This window comes from Orycteropus afer, unplaced genomic scaffold (assembly GCF_000298275.1).
Source record: "Orycteropus afer afer isolate SDZICR_OR568_19922 unplaced genomic scaffold, OryAfe1.0 scaffold00834, whole genome shotgun sequence".
Lineage (NCBI taxonomy): Eukaryota > Metazoa > Chordata > Mammalia > Tubulidentata > Orycteropodidae > Orycteropus > Orycteropus afer.
The window spans coordinates 296,450-309,503 of record NW_006922421.1 but is presented as its reverse complement, the minus strand read 5'-3'; positions in this window follow the sequence as shown (position 1 = coordinate 309,503).

Below are 13,054 nucleotides of genomic sequence, written 5' to 3'. Positions count from 1 at the left end.
TGTTATTGACCAAGGTGAGTTACTTGTTTTGGAATAAAAAATCACTGTATATTCCATTTAAGTTTCTACAGAACACTCTTAGTATGTCCATTTGCAGTTTCATGTTTTCGATCTGTAAGATGGGGCTTGCCTGCTTATCTCAGGGTTGTGATTATTCAAATTAAGCATTGTGAAAATTCAAGTATTATAAAAAGTAAAATTCATTTTTGTCTCCCTTTTGTATACACCCCCCACACACACACGTTGTTAGGTACAGTTGGTTCTGACTCATTGTGACCCTGTGCACAACAGAATGAAACACTGCCCTGCACTATCCTCACAGCTGTTGCTGTGTTTGACCCCATTGTTGTAGCCACTGTGTCAATCCATCTCATTGAGGTCTTCCTCTTTCTTTGCTGACCCTCTGTTTTATCAATCATGATGTCCTTTGTGGATTGGGTCCCTCATTGAGTAAAAAGGTTTTTTTTGCAGCAGATTTGCCCATTGCAATATATAGTTTGATTTCTTTACTGTATATGCGTGTGTGTATGTGTCTATCAAACCAAAACCAAACTCAATCTCATTGAGTCAATTCTGACTCATAGCAACCCTCATTGGGTTTCCTGAGGCAGTAAATCTTCACAAAAGTGGATTGCCCCATCTTCCTTCTATAGAGCAGCTGGTGGGTTTGAACTGCCAAGCTTCTGGTTAGCAGTCAAATGCTTTAGGCGCTGTGCCACCAGAGCTCCTTGTATGTGTATATATATGAATGTAAAACAATAACAGTCTAGTGCCATCCAGTTGGTTCCAACTCATAGTGACCCTGTACGACAGATTAGAGCTGTCCCATAGGGTCTGCAAGGTTGCAGATCTTTATGGAAGCAGACTGCCACATCTTTCTCCCACAGAGCAGCTGGTGGATTCAAACTGCCAACCTTTTGATTCACAGCCAGATACTTTAATCACTATGTTTACCAGAGCTCCATAGAGAGAGACACTGAACCAAAATAGTTGGGGAAAATATGCCCAGAACCACAATAGCAGGGTGAGCTCTGACTCAGCAGCGGTACCTGCACTAGGGCTTTTTTCCCACCTGGTGTTGCTAGTGAGTTGGTTTCTCTTGTAACCTGTGTCCTGGAGTGTGTGGAAAGGCCTCACCTGCTTTCATGAGAAGGAAGCTGGGATGGGCCCAGCCTGCTAATGCTGCCACTCACGTCGTCGTCCTCCAACCAGCATAATTTTCTCTGGTGCCTTCAAGCTCTGTTAACCCCAATTTCAAATTGAATTTTAAGGATTTTCCCAGTTGAGCAAACTGAAAGAGCTCCCTGGGTGGTAGTCCCTTTGAAATTCAGGCAATCTGAAAGAGCCTTGAGCTGCAGCCCCACCAGACTAGCGCTTACATCCTGGGAAAGAAGTGGGTTTCAGCAAGAGTGCCTGGGCTGCCCAGCTAATACCCAACTTTCACTGGCTTTCTCAAAAAGTCCCTTGGAAAGCCCCAGCTGCTGTCCTGCGTGTCTGACCCGGACGTGGCTGCTTGGTGAGAATGGAAACAGTTGCGGGGAGGGGCGGCAAAAGGAGCCGCGCTCAAATAACCACACTCAAGCTGTCTCAGCCTCACACTGAGCTGGGGCCCTAACTGTCAAGTCTCGCAGGAAGTGAAAGACAGGCACCAGTGGTTGTGGGGGAGGGGTGCCATATTGCACTGACTTGTGGATCCCACGGACTCCTGTGCTGCATGGGCTTTACCTGGGCTGCTGCTGAGTTCGCTTGCCTTCTCCGGTGCTTGCACCTCTATGCGGTGGCTCTCAGCAGTCCAGACAGGCTATGACAGTAAAGTACAGAACCCCATTCCCTGCTAGGAGTCCAAAGAAGCTGAGCCAAAGACCATGGGTTCATGACTCCCTGGAAGTGAGTGGTGCTATTGTGTGACAGGGGTTCTCAGGCACTGGTATTGCCACTCTGCATTTAGCAGCCATTGTGGGCTGTGTCCTGTGTGTTCTGCCTATCAGGCTCAGCCCCATTTTGTCTGCTGAGGTGCAGAATCTACCAGGATCTTAGGGTTTCTTACTGAGTAGTTTGGTTTCTCTCCTTCAGCAGAGCAAGGCTATTCCCTAGTTCAACACAGATAGATTCAAGTCAGAGACAACAAACAGAGCAGTGGCCCAGCTGCCTGCCTTCTCCTTATTTAATTTCTTCCCATAGTCCCTACCTGCCACATGCTGTGGGTCTAGAGCCTCTTTCCCCAAAACTGGGGTAAGTGACAGCGTGTGAATGAATACAGCCTATTGTCCAAGGCAGGGATTGGCCGACATGCAAGGGTCAGAGTGTTCTGGGCTTGGAGGGGAGCAATTTCTCCAGGACTATTGAAGATGGGCTGATGAAGATAAAATCTTAGTTCACCAGGTTTGGGGACTGAAGTCTCTGCTTTTGTTACGGCCACTACCTCTTTACTCCCAGCCTTCTCTAAATTTGCTCCGCTCTCCTCAAATCCTCTCCCAGACATCTGATCTCAGTTGTGTGTGTGTGATAGGTAATGTTTAAGAACAGACTAAACATGTTTTACTTTGTGTGGGTCAGGTTAATGTTTTATCAATAATGCCTTTCATTTAAGTAGCATTTTACAGTTGACAAAAGACTTTGACATCTGTCGTCTCATATGATTTTGACAAAACTTTTGTGCCATAGTTAACATCCTTCTTTAGTGATAAAGACCCTGAAGCTCAAAAAGTTAAAATGATTTGGCCCCAATTAAGTACCCTAGCACAAGAAGTACATTGCCCATACCCCATGGAGGGCAGCTAAACTGTTTCTGACAGTTATCTCCAAAGGGATAGTTATGCATTCATAAACCAGAATGTATAAAACAGAACCATTGTTGAGCGAAAGTAACATGTCCCTACACTTCGAGCCGCATTACTCCCACCACCTACATCTCAGCCCCCAAGTCTAAAATTAGCTTAAGAGAGGGAAGCAGTGAACGGAAGTGGTCCAGGGAGGAGATCGATTTATTCAAGGATCCCCGTGCAGGAGACTGGGCAGCTGGTCTAGCCCTTCTCCAGTTCCACCAGCTGCATCATTCATTCCACACCAGCAGTTCTTTGGAACTCATTCATATGTGCCCCCAGCTCCCAATCTCTTCATCTGCTTTTTCCTTTCCTCTACGCTCTCCTCATACACCCCTTTCCATCTGCAGCTTGGTTATGGCATCTTAATATCCCACTGGGTCACTGAGACTCTACCTCTGTGTGTGATGAAAGAGCCCCTGCCTGCCAGCGCCGCCTCCATTACCCACTAGTCCTGTGACTTCCAAGTTACTTTATTTCTCCAAAACTAAGTTCCCTGTCTATGCAATGAAATTTACAAAGCATCAGTATGAGACGTCAGGGCAGTGGTTACTGGGTGAAGGATGGGGGTGAAAGGGCATGAAGAGACCTAGGGTGCTGGTTATATTCGTTTTCTTGATCTGGTTACATGGGTCGATTCAGTATCTGAAAACACATTGAGTTATATATACACTTATGATTGGTTCACTTTTCTGTTTGTATGTTATACTTCAAATAAAGTTTGCTTATAAGTGTGTTTGGTGGTCCCTACCTTTAGGGTAGTTGTGAGAATCAAATACATTAATTCAGATAAAAGCAATTTGAGAGATGTAAACTAAGTGTATGTGAAGAATTGTCATTATTTTTGCCCAAAGCTGTCTACTTCTAGATAAGTTCCTGGAATGTGGAAGAATTTCATCCCTCCAGCATTATTGAGCAGTCCACATTCCCAGTACATATGTACAGCCAAATGACTCTTTCTTTCAAGCACCAAGGTTTTTTATGTTAATCTTTCTGTTCTTTCATTGCTTGTGTGAAAAAAATATATATCTATTATATACTTCTTTACCATTTGGACGTAAGAGTCTGGACATACTTAACTTCTAGTTATTTCAAAGTCACTGTTCCAAACCTCTGTTTTTGTCTCATGTAGTGAAATGGTCCAGGACTATTTTCCTGGATTTTACGTCAGTCCCTCAGCTGCCATTTCTGATCCTCACGTGTAGTACCCCTTTACCAGTCTTCTGAGCTAGGAGAACAGACAACCACCTTTGTAAAAATTGCTGTAGGGGGAACCAGTAAGGCTGAGATTCAGAAGAAAATCACATGGCTGCCTTCTGAGCCTTGGGACTCAGAGGCCTTCACCTATGGGAGGATGAGGCCAAAATGTTGAGGCTGTAGAAAAAGTAAAGACAAACCGTGGAACATGGCACTGGGAGAGTCACTTCATGGGGAGAGGACTGAACCCCAGAGAGTTTGGGGGAGATCCCTGCTACTTTGTATGCCCCACAGCACCTAGCTCAGTACCTTTTTCCTAAAGATGCTTATTTCTCTCTGCCTTAGAGCCCCAGGAAGCAGGAACGAAGGGTACAGAAAACTCTGTCCTGTGCTGCTGACAGAGAGGCCAGATCCCCTGAGACGTGATAGAAAACATCTCCCCTCTAGGCCTATGCCCGCCCCCATTCTCAACACTCCCTTTCAGGGTGGAGGGCAGACAAGGTGGCATCACAGATGGACCAGACAACTTGAAGCCTTAGGAGCTTGCTTTCCTTAGGGATCCATCCCACAGCAGTGGGTTTCCCAGGCACATGGAGGCCTGGCCCTGTTAGAAGCCAGGGAGCTGCAGGCCCGTTTTCAGGGATCCTATATGATCCTATCTGCTGCTTCCTGCCTGTGCCCGCCCCCCCCCCCCCCCCCCCCCCGCAAGCTGAGCTCTTCCTTGTGTTACACAGAAAGCTTGAGGGACGGTAAAGAGCACCATCCCACCCAGGGTAAGGGGACCCCAGCTTTTCTCCAGAATGGAATCCTTGTGTTCCTTCTCCCCTAAACCCAGCAACTGCCACCCTTTCAACCCCTCCCCCATCCCGGAAAATACCTGGAAGGAAGAGAGCGCTTTGGGGGCAATAGCCGGAAGTGAAGGTTTAACTGTCACCTCATTCCTGGGGACTTGAGTAGCGGAAGGCAGAGGGGAAATGCAAGTCCATGCTTGGGAGGGAGAAGAACACAGAGAGGAAGGACTGGCAGCCATGGCTCAGCCTTCCTCCTGGGCCCTATGGTCCAAATATTGGCTGGGGAGGCCTGAGGCAAAGGAGCCATCACAGGCCTTGGGAGAAGGCAGCAGTTCACCCCCCATCCCACCCCACCCCACCCTGTGAGGGCAGCTGAGGCACTTCCTCAGCCCTGCATCTGAGGGGAGCAGAGAGATGGGGGGTGCGGTCTCAGGCAGAAAGGTGGGACCTAGTCTGTGGGCCACTAAGCCTGGCCAGGAAAGGTGAAGAAGGAGAAAGACGGAAGGCAGGCACTTCTCTAGGGAAGGAGCCCAAGGAGGACATGAAGGACTAGTTAGATTGAGAGGAGCCCTCTGGCCCCCACAACTCCCCTCCCCCATTGTAGACACCAGGGTCAGAATCGTGAACCAAATGGTGTCCTCGAAAAGGGATCTTTCACGGCAACTGGGAGACAGGACTATGAATGACTGTCTATGAATGACAGGACTATGAATGACAGGCTGCTGTCTCACTTTTGCTTCTACAACAAAAATCTATTACACCAGTACAGCAATTACCAGGCTCAAAACGGGCCACCTCCATGATTGCATTGGATCCTCAGAGCCACTCTGTGAGGCACTGTTATTCCCCTTTCACAGATGAGAAAACCAAGTGGCAGTTCATCATTTGTCCAAGGTCAGTGGCCAGGCGGAGGCTGCACTGGGGTTTCGGCTTAGTCTTTCCCCTTGCACAACACCGCCGTCCTTATGGCTGCCTTCAGTTCTGCCACAGCAGATGGACAGAAGCTAGGACCCTAAATGGGGCAGCGGTGAGGGAGTTCCTGTCTTCCTTCTGCCCCTTTGGGCCCCAGTCTTCAGGTGGGGCTCCTGGGGTAGTGTGTCTCTGACCTCAGCACCAAGGTCTCTCTAGGTGTGAGGCCTTCAACCCACTCCCTGCACCTTCTCAGAGGGCCTGGGCTGCCCACACCCCCATTTTGCCCCAGGCCTCTCACCTCCCTCACTCGGAGCCCGCAGCCCCATGACGTGGCTGCTGGCGTCCCATTGGCCAACCCGGGAACATTTGCCCTTATTTGGCCAGGCCAGCTCCTGGCTGGGCCTCCTACCTCCTGCCTCAGCCCAGCCCCCCACAGGCCTGTCTCTCTCACTTCATGTTTTTGAGGTTTAGCTCTGGGGCCCAGGCGGGCTTCACTTTAAACGCACTTTCTGGTTGAGTCACTTTTTAACGGCTCCAGTGCTGTGAGCTGCTGCCGCTGGAGGCTCCTAGCCTTTGTGGCCTCCCCTCCCCTATCTGACAGCTTAATAGACTCCGAGGGAAGGAGCTAGGGGTCCATAGCTGGTGGAGAGGGTCTGAAGACCACTCGGTTGCCCATTTCAACTCCTCTGCTCCCCACCCACATGCCTTGGAGCAGGGAAATCTGCCCCTCCCACTGCTCTTTCTAACCCCTGTCTCCCAGGCTGGGTCTCCCCTCCATGGTCTGTCAGACCTGTTCCTTTTGAGGGGCTGTGAATGGGAACAGGACACAAATTGTTGGCCCGATTTTCAGGAAGGTGAAACTTAACCTCTCTGAGTTTCTGGTTCCTCATCTCTGAGATGGGGATACCACCATGTATACCTCACTGGGTCAGAATGATGAACGAATGCCATTCAGGTGTGAGTGTGCTTTATAAAGTTTTCTAAATGCCTAAACGCGTTGGCGGCTGCAGTCTTCCCCCCTGCTATGTGCAGAATGTAGAGGTGAATGGGGTGAATGAAGAAAGGAGCCCAGAGCTGGTCAGGGAGCAGTCATCACTGAGCTCTCTGTTCTTCCCATCTGTCACTCTCTGCTTTTCCAGCCATCCCTGGGTGTCCTGGGTAGGGGCCAGGGGCTTGCTTGCAAGAGGAAATAGATGGACAAAGGAATCCACCCCAGGCCCCTGCTTTTTCTTCTTAGCCAAGGCAAGGGTGAGGATCCTGCAAAGCCACCTTGCTTTCTCTGAAGTCTGCCCTTGAGCGAGCTGGGAAAACCCGAGGGATGCCTATGGCTGGGAAGGCCTAGAACACAGGCCCTGCTGTTGCCTCCTCCTAGGTCCCTGGGCAGGTGCCCCACTGCTCTTGGGGGCTTCAACTAGCACATGGCAACCTTCCCCCTAGTTTTACAGGTGACTGGCCCAAAGTTATACTATATAACTTTTTGTTTAGCAAATAGCCACAGGAGGGGCTAGACCCCTAGTCTCCTGTTAGTTCTGTTTTGATGTTAGTGGTAAGGAGTTGGGTTGATGAAAGATTATGGTGGGTTCCAGGCACGGACTCCCTGCTCAGCCCCAGCTCTCAGAATATACAAAGTTTTAGCAGTTAAAACTGGAGCAGGTCAGCTATGCAAGTTATACAAGGCACCTGTGTGTGGAAAGAGCTAGTAGGGGGGCTTTCTCTCACTTCCCTGCTCCTAGCCCCAGGAGGACGCAGCAGAGACAGAAATTCCCAGGATCACCTGGGATGCTGCTGGCTTCAATGGCCGCTCCCACAGCAGTGGTTGGAGTGACCTTCTCCTTCCTCTCTATACCCCTTCCCTGCTCAGCCCAGCCCATCCTGCCTCTTCCTAGATGTTGTGGAGAGAACCCTGAGGATGGCCCTGACTTGGCATTGTGACCTCAGGCTGCTGCCTGCTTCTCTCTGGGCTTGTAGCTCAATTTCCTGACTCGGGACCTGACAAAAATCTTGGCTGATTTTGTTGCTTAGAACCTTTAGATACTTGTGATCCCAGGAGAACTGAGCCAGAGCCCTGCCCAGAGCAGAGCTGGCCTCCCAGGGGGGACCACTGCCAGAGAGAGATGACTTCTGGGCAGTACAGGCAGGGGCTGAGGGCACAAGTGCTAGTCCCCTCTCTTTGCCTGGAGACTCTCAGCACTTCTTTTGCTCCCCAAGTCCTGACATGATTCAGGGGACCTGCCTAGGTGCCCAGATGACCTCTGCAGGGACGTGAGCTGTCCTGGGTCCTCAGACACCTTCCTCTCCACCTGCTTCCCTTGGATGCCCCTCCAGGGAGGGTGAGAAAGGTATGGTAAAGTTTGGGGCTATTGGTCTCAATCAGCATCATTATCAATCCTATCCTATAATGCTGGCGTAAGCCCCTTGCTACTTAGGCCACAAAGAAGGGAAACACTCAGGCTGGTCCCCATTGCCTCCTCCCCCACCACCCAGCCCCAACCCCAGCTCCCTGGAGGCCAGACCTGCTCCGCCCTCTTGCCTTCCTGTTTGTGAGTGGTTAGGTCCTGCGGCTTCTTTCTTGCTGTCTCCTCACAGGGCAGGTTATCTGAGCTGCCATCTCTGCCTGCTGAGGCTCTGGGTCCGTGCAGCTGGAAGGGACCCTTGGTTTTCTTCTCTGCCTCTGTGCCTACCGACAAAAGGCGTGTCATTTCTCCACCCGCTGGACCTGCTCTTCTTTGGAGGTTCTTCTAGGACGTTAAAGACCACTTCTTCCTTTTTCTCCTCCTTGCCCAGTTAGCTTCTAGCCTCTCCTTCCAAACTCTCCTCCATCTACACTAATTTCCTTCAGAAGCCTTCTCTAATGGTCCCCCTGTGACTCTGAGGTTGCCACCTAGCATCCACAAGTCTAGCCCTGTGGGCCCCGTCAGCCTCACTCAGAACGAACGTGTCCTTGTTGCAACTTTGTTAGTTGTAGATGGCCATGTAGGTATATATGTATGTTCCTCTTGGCCTCGCAGAGGCAGGCCTCACTCAAGGTGGGAGCCAGGTATCCCTGTCAGAACTGAAGCTTTAGGTACAGATGCACTTTCTCACGTCCACACACCAGTATCTCACACACTGCTGATCTGTATCTTGCCTATCAGATGGAGAACGCTCCAAGACAGGTCCTGTGTCCTTTTTTCCTTGGTCTTACCTTTACCTGTCTATAGCCTCAGCTTGGCACACAAAGCAGACTGCCCCTGAGATGGGTAGGGTGGGGTGGGAGGAAGGCATTGAGAGCCTGCAGTCTTCAGGGTTCTGGGCCCACATCCCAGCAGCCTCACCCCTCTTACCTGGTGAAAGGTCGTGCCCATTTCTTTCTACTGCCAGCCATCCCCCCTCCTACTCCTTATCCTGGTCCCTACTGCCCTGTCACCTCTGAATGGGAACCAGATCACTGGAATAAGATTGTCAGAACCAGAAAGGGCCTTGGAGGACATTGTAAAGCAGAGTCCAAGTGAGCTGAGATGGTCCAGGAAGGGTCTGGCTGAGCAGCAGCTACCGCCAAGGGGGTGGAGTTTGAAGTGTCAACTTGAACTCTCTTCTACACAGAGAAGCATGAATACCTCTCCTCTCAGCCATCATCAAGGGTTTAGTTTCTCTCACCCCCTTGAACTCTGGCAATAACTTTTGAGGTGGGAGTGGGAGTCAGGCCTCTTCACTGAGGGGCCCTGTGTTCAGAGCCCACCCCCACCACCCCTCTAGCCACTCTCCCAAACGCCCAGTTCCCAGGTGGGGCTTCCTGTGTCTCTTATGGGAGGAGGTCCTTTGTCTAGGGTATGCAGTAGGCCTTCTTCTAGATTTGTCTGTAGGCCTGAGCTAGACATGCCACTGACGGGTGTCTGTGTGGCTCTGAGCCTGCTATAGTTTTCTGGAAAGGAAACTAGGAATCTTTGGGGTCTCTTAGGGCAGCCAGTATGTCAGTGCATTGGGGGCTACATGTGTGTGTTTGTATCACACTTGGACTCTCACACCCAGCGCTTCTGCCCTCAGGCACTGTGGGTCAGTCGGATAGGCCCCAGCTATGGTAGTGCCAGCCTAGAGCAGGCCTCCCAGTCCAGCACTGCTGTTCCACTCCCAGGTGTATACATGTTCCCCACATCACACATTCTTACAAAGCTCGTCTCTGGATTGTTCTTACTGTTTCTGTGTCCTCATCCCAGACACCGCCCCTTCCCTTGTCGTTGATTTTGCCTCTGCATTCATCTCTGGCCCTTTCCTATCTCACCTGGTTTGAGGCCCAGCAGAGCTGGAGATCAACTGTAGACCCAGGAAGAAGTCTAGGATGTGGGGACCCCGAGCCCCGGGTGGCTGGGCCTCCTTAGTTCTATCTGTCTTCAACCTCAGCCTCAAGGTTGTTGTTGTTATGTGCCGTTGAGTCGGCCCCGACTCATAGCGACCCCTCCTTGGGTTTCCGAGGCAGTATCATTACGGAAGTAGGATTGCCCAACCTTCTTTCTGACAGCCTCAAGGTGGGAACTAGCAAAAGTCCCAGCCCCTCTGGAAACCTCCTGACCCCAGAAACTCTGTGAATGAAGAGACTCTTAAAGACTCCTAAAGAGTTTCTCCTAAAATACACACACACATGTGCATGCAACAGTGGTGGTGGTCGTCTTTGTCCTTGGGCATTGAAGACAGGCTGAGGACAAGGATTCCCTGTTGCTGAAGGTGAGCAGGGACACCACACCAACCACCTCACTCGGGATAAGAGAAAGTCTGAGTTGGAGACTGTTGGAGTGACGAAGAGACTCAAGTCTGACTTGCCCCAGCTCACATGCTCAGGGGCCTATGGCAGAGTTGGCCAGAAGTCACACTCTCTGGCTCCAGTCTGTGACTCTCGTTTTCTGGGGCAGACCACCTCTGGAGTGATGACTATGGGGGCATCTTAAGCAAGGGAGTGGTGGGCAGATGGCTTACGAGGAGGGGCCCTGATGGGTGGGGGTCTAAGAACCCAGGTTACTGCACAACTTTGATATTCTTATCCTCTTATCACCTTGGGCAGCCACTTCCGCTCCACCCAGGGTCAGAGGCAGGGGTGGTCTCTTAAAGGAGCACTGCCCCATTTCTGGCCAGCTGGCTCTATAGGGTTGCCCTTCTCACTACTCTCTTCAGATTCTAGGGGTGAAGACCCTGTTATCCCTTTCTCTTTCTCATTTTAGGGGCCTGGAGAGGATAACAATTCTCCAGGTTAATGGCCCTCTGTCTGCAGGACAGAGTGTGGGGCAACCTCCCTCCCCACTTCTCTCCATGCCATCTTCTTCTGAGCTTTGAAATCTGTGTGGGCCTGGCCCTGAATGGGGAACCCAGAGAAGGGACCCATGGCCTTCTGGGAAGGAGTCATTGGTGATTCTTACCCCTCTGACCTCCCCAACTTCCCCCTGAGCCCATTCCTCTTGATTGCAGAACTAAACCCATTGAGGGGCTTGGCAAACTGTAGGGAAAAGGGCATTCCAACCCCAGCCCATCCTAGCCCCCTTGCCAGACCCACATCCAGTTCCCCTCCTGTTATAGATTGAATTGTGTTCCCCAAAATATGGATTGTAAAGATAACTAAGACAGAATTTGGTACCAGGGGAGTGGGGTGCTACTGTAACAGATATCTAAAATGTGGAAGTGGTTTTGGAATTTGGTAATGGGTAGAGGCTGGAAGAGTTTTAAGGTGCCTAATAGTAAAAGCCTAGATCATCTTGAAGAGATTGCTGGTAGAATTATTGACATCAAAGGTAATTCTTGTGAGAGCTCTGAAGGAAGTAAGGAGAGGTAGAGAGAAAGTCTCTGTCTTCTTAGAGAATATATATGGTGCCAGCAACAGAATTTTACTGGAAATGTGCTTCTGGTGAGGCTTTAAAAGAAAATGATGAACGTGTGATTGGACAATGGAAAAAAGGCAATGCTTTTTATGCAGTGGTAAAGAACTTATCTGAATTATGTTCAAATATTTGGTGGAAGTAAAACTTGTAAGTGATGACCTTGGATATCTGGCTGATGAGATTTCTAAGCAAGATCTTAAAGAGGTCACATGGTTTCTCTTTGCCACTTATAGTAAAATGCAAGAGGAAAGAAGAGATGGACTTAAAAATGAACTGTGCAAAATGAAAACAGAACTGAAATATTTGGAAAATTCTATTGTACAAACTAAGAATACATATCCTAGAATGTTCAACAAGGACATGGCTACACAATCTTTTGTTAAAGAATTAAGCTGAATCTAACCAATTTCTACAGCAGAAAACCCATCAGCTTAAACTGAATGGGATAAAGAAAGAACAAAAGAAAAGAACACTGTCTGCCTCTTGGAATTCTACAGGCAGGAAACAGGCCAAAGGAGCTACATCTGTTGTCCTCCAAGAAAAGAAAAGGACCATCCCGGAGCAGCTGAGACATCAGCAGGGCTGTTGGAAAGAGCATGAGGAGCAGGGCCTTCTCGTTTTCAAAGGGTGAGGCTACCGTCTCCTGGATCTCAAAAGGTGGGCCTAGGTTTCAAAGAGTTGGATCTTTACCAACTCAGTTCTGGCATGTAGGGCTGCCATTAAGGTGTGCTGGGGGATAGGTCAGCCACCCAAAGCTGAGGGGGTGGGACTGCCATGCCCAAAGGACTAAGGGGGTAGGGTTGCCACTCAGATAGGAGAAAGGGGGCCCCCAAAAGCCAAGGGAGCAGAGTTGCCATCCTAGTAGGCCTGGAAGGTGGAGCTAAAACCCAGGGTTGAGGGCCCTCCATTAGAATCCAGACAGCATGGCCAAAACCCAGAGTTTGGAGGGCGGGGCCCTTGCCCACAGGGTTCCATAGAACAGAAGATTATTTTCAAGCCTTGAGAGTTAATACAAATTGATCTGCTTTATTTTGGACTTGCTGGATGCCTGTTATTCTTTCTTTCCAATTTCTCCCATTTGTAATGGAAATGTCTACCTTGTGCCTGTTCCCTCACTGTGCTTTGGAAGCAGATAACTAACGTGTAGTCTAGATTTCACAGGGTCACAGATGAAGGGGAACTTAGCCAAGGAAGGAACGGGTCTGAAGTCTCACCCATATTTGATTTAGATGATTCAGAAGATGAGATTTTCAACTTGGAGTAGATTGAAGACTTTGGGGATAATGTGACAGGGTGGATGTGTTCCACATGTGGCAAGAACATGAATTTTAGGGGATCAAAAAGTGGAATGTTATGGATTGAACTGTGTCCCCAAAAAATATGTGTTGTAAATCCTGACCTCTATGCTTATAATATATGGGTTATAACCCCATTTGGGAATGGATTGCCTTTGTTATGTTAATGAGCCAAAATTAGTGTAGGGTGTGTCTTT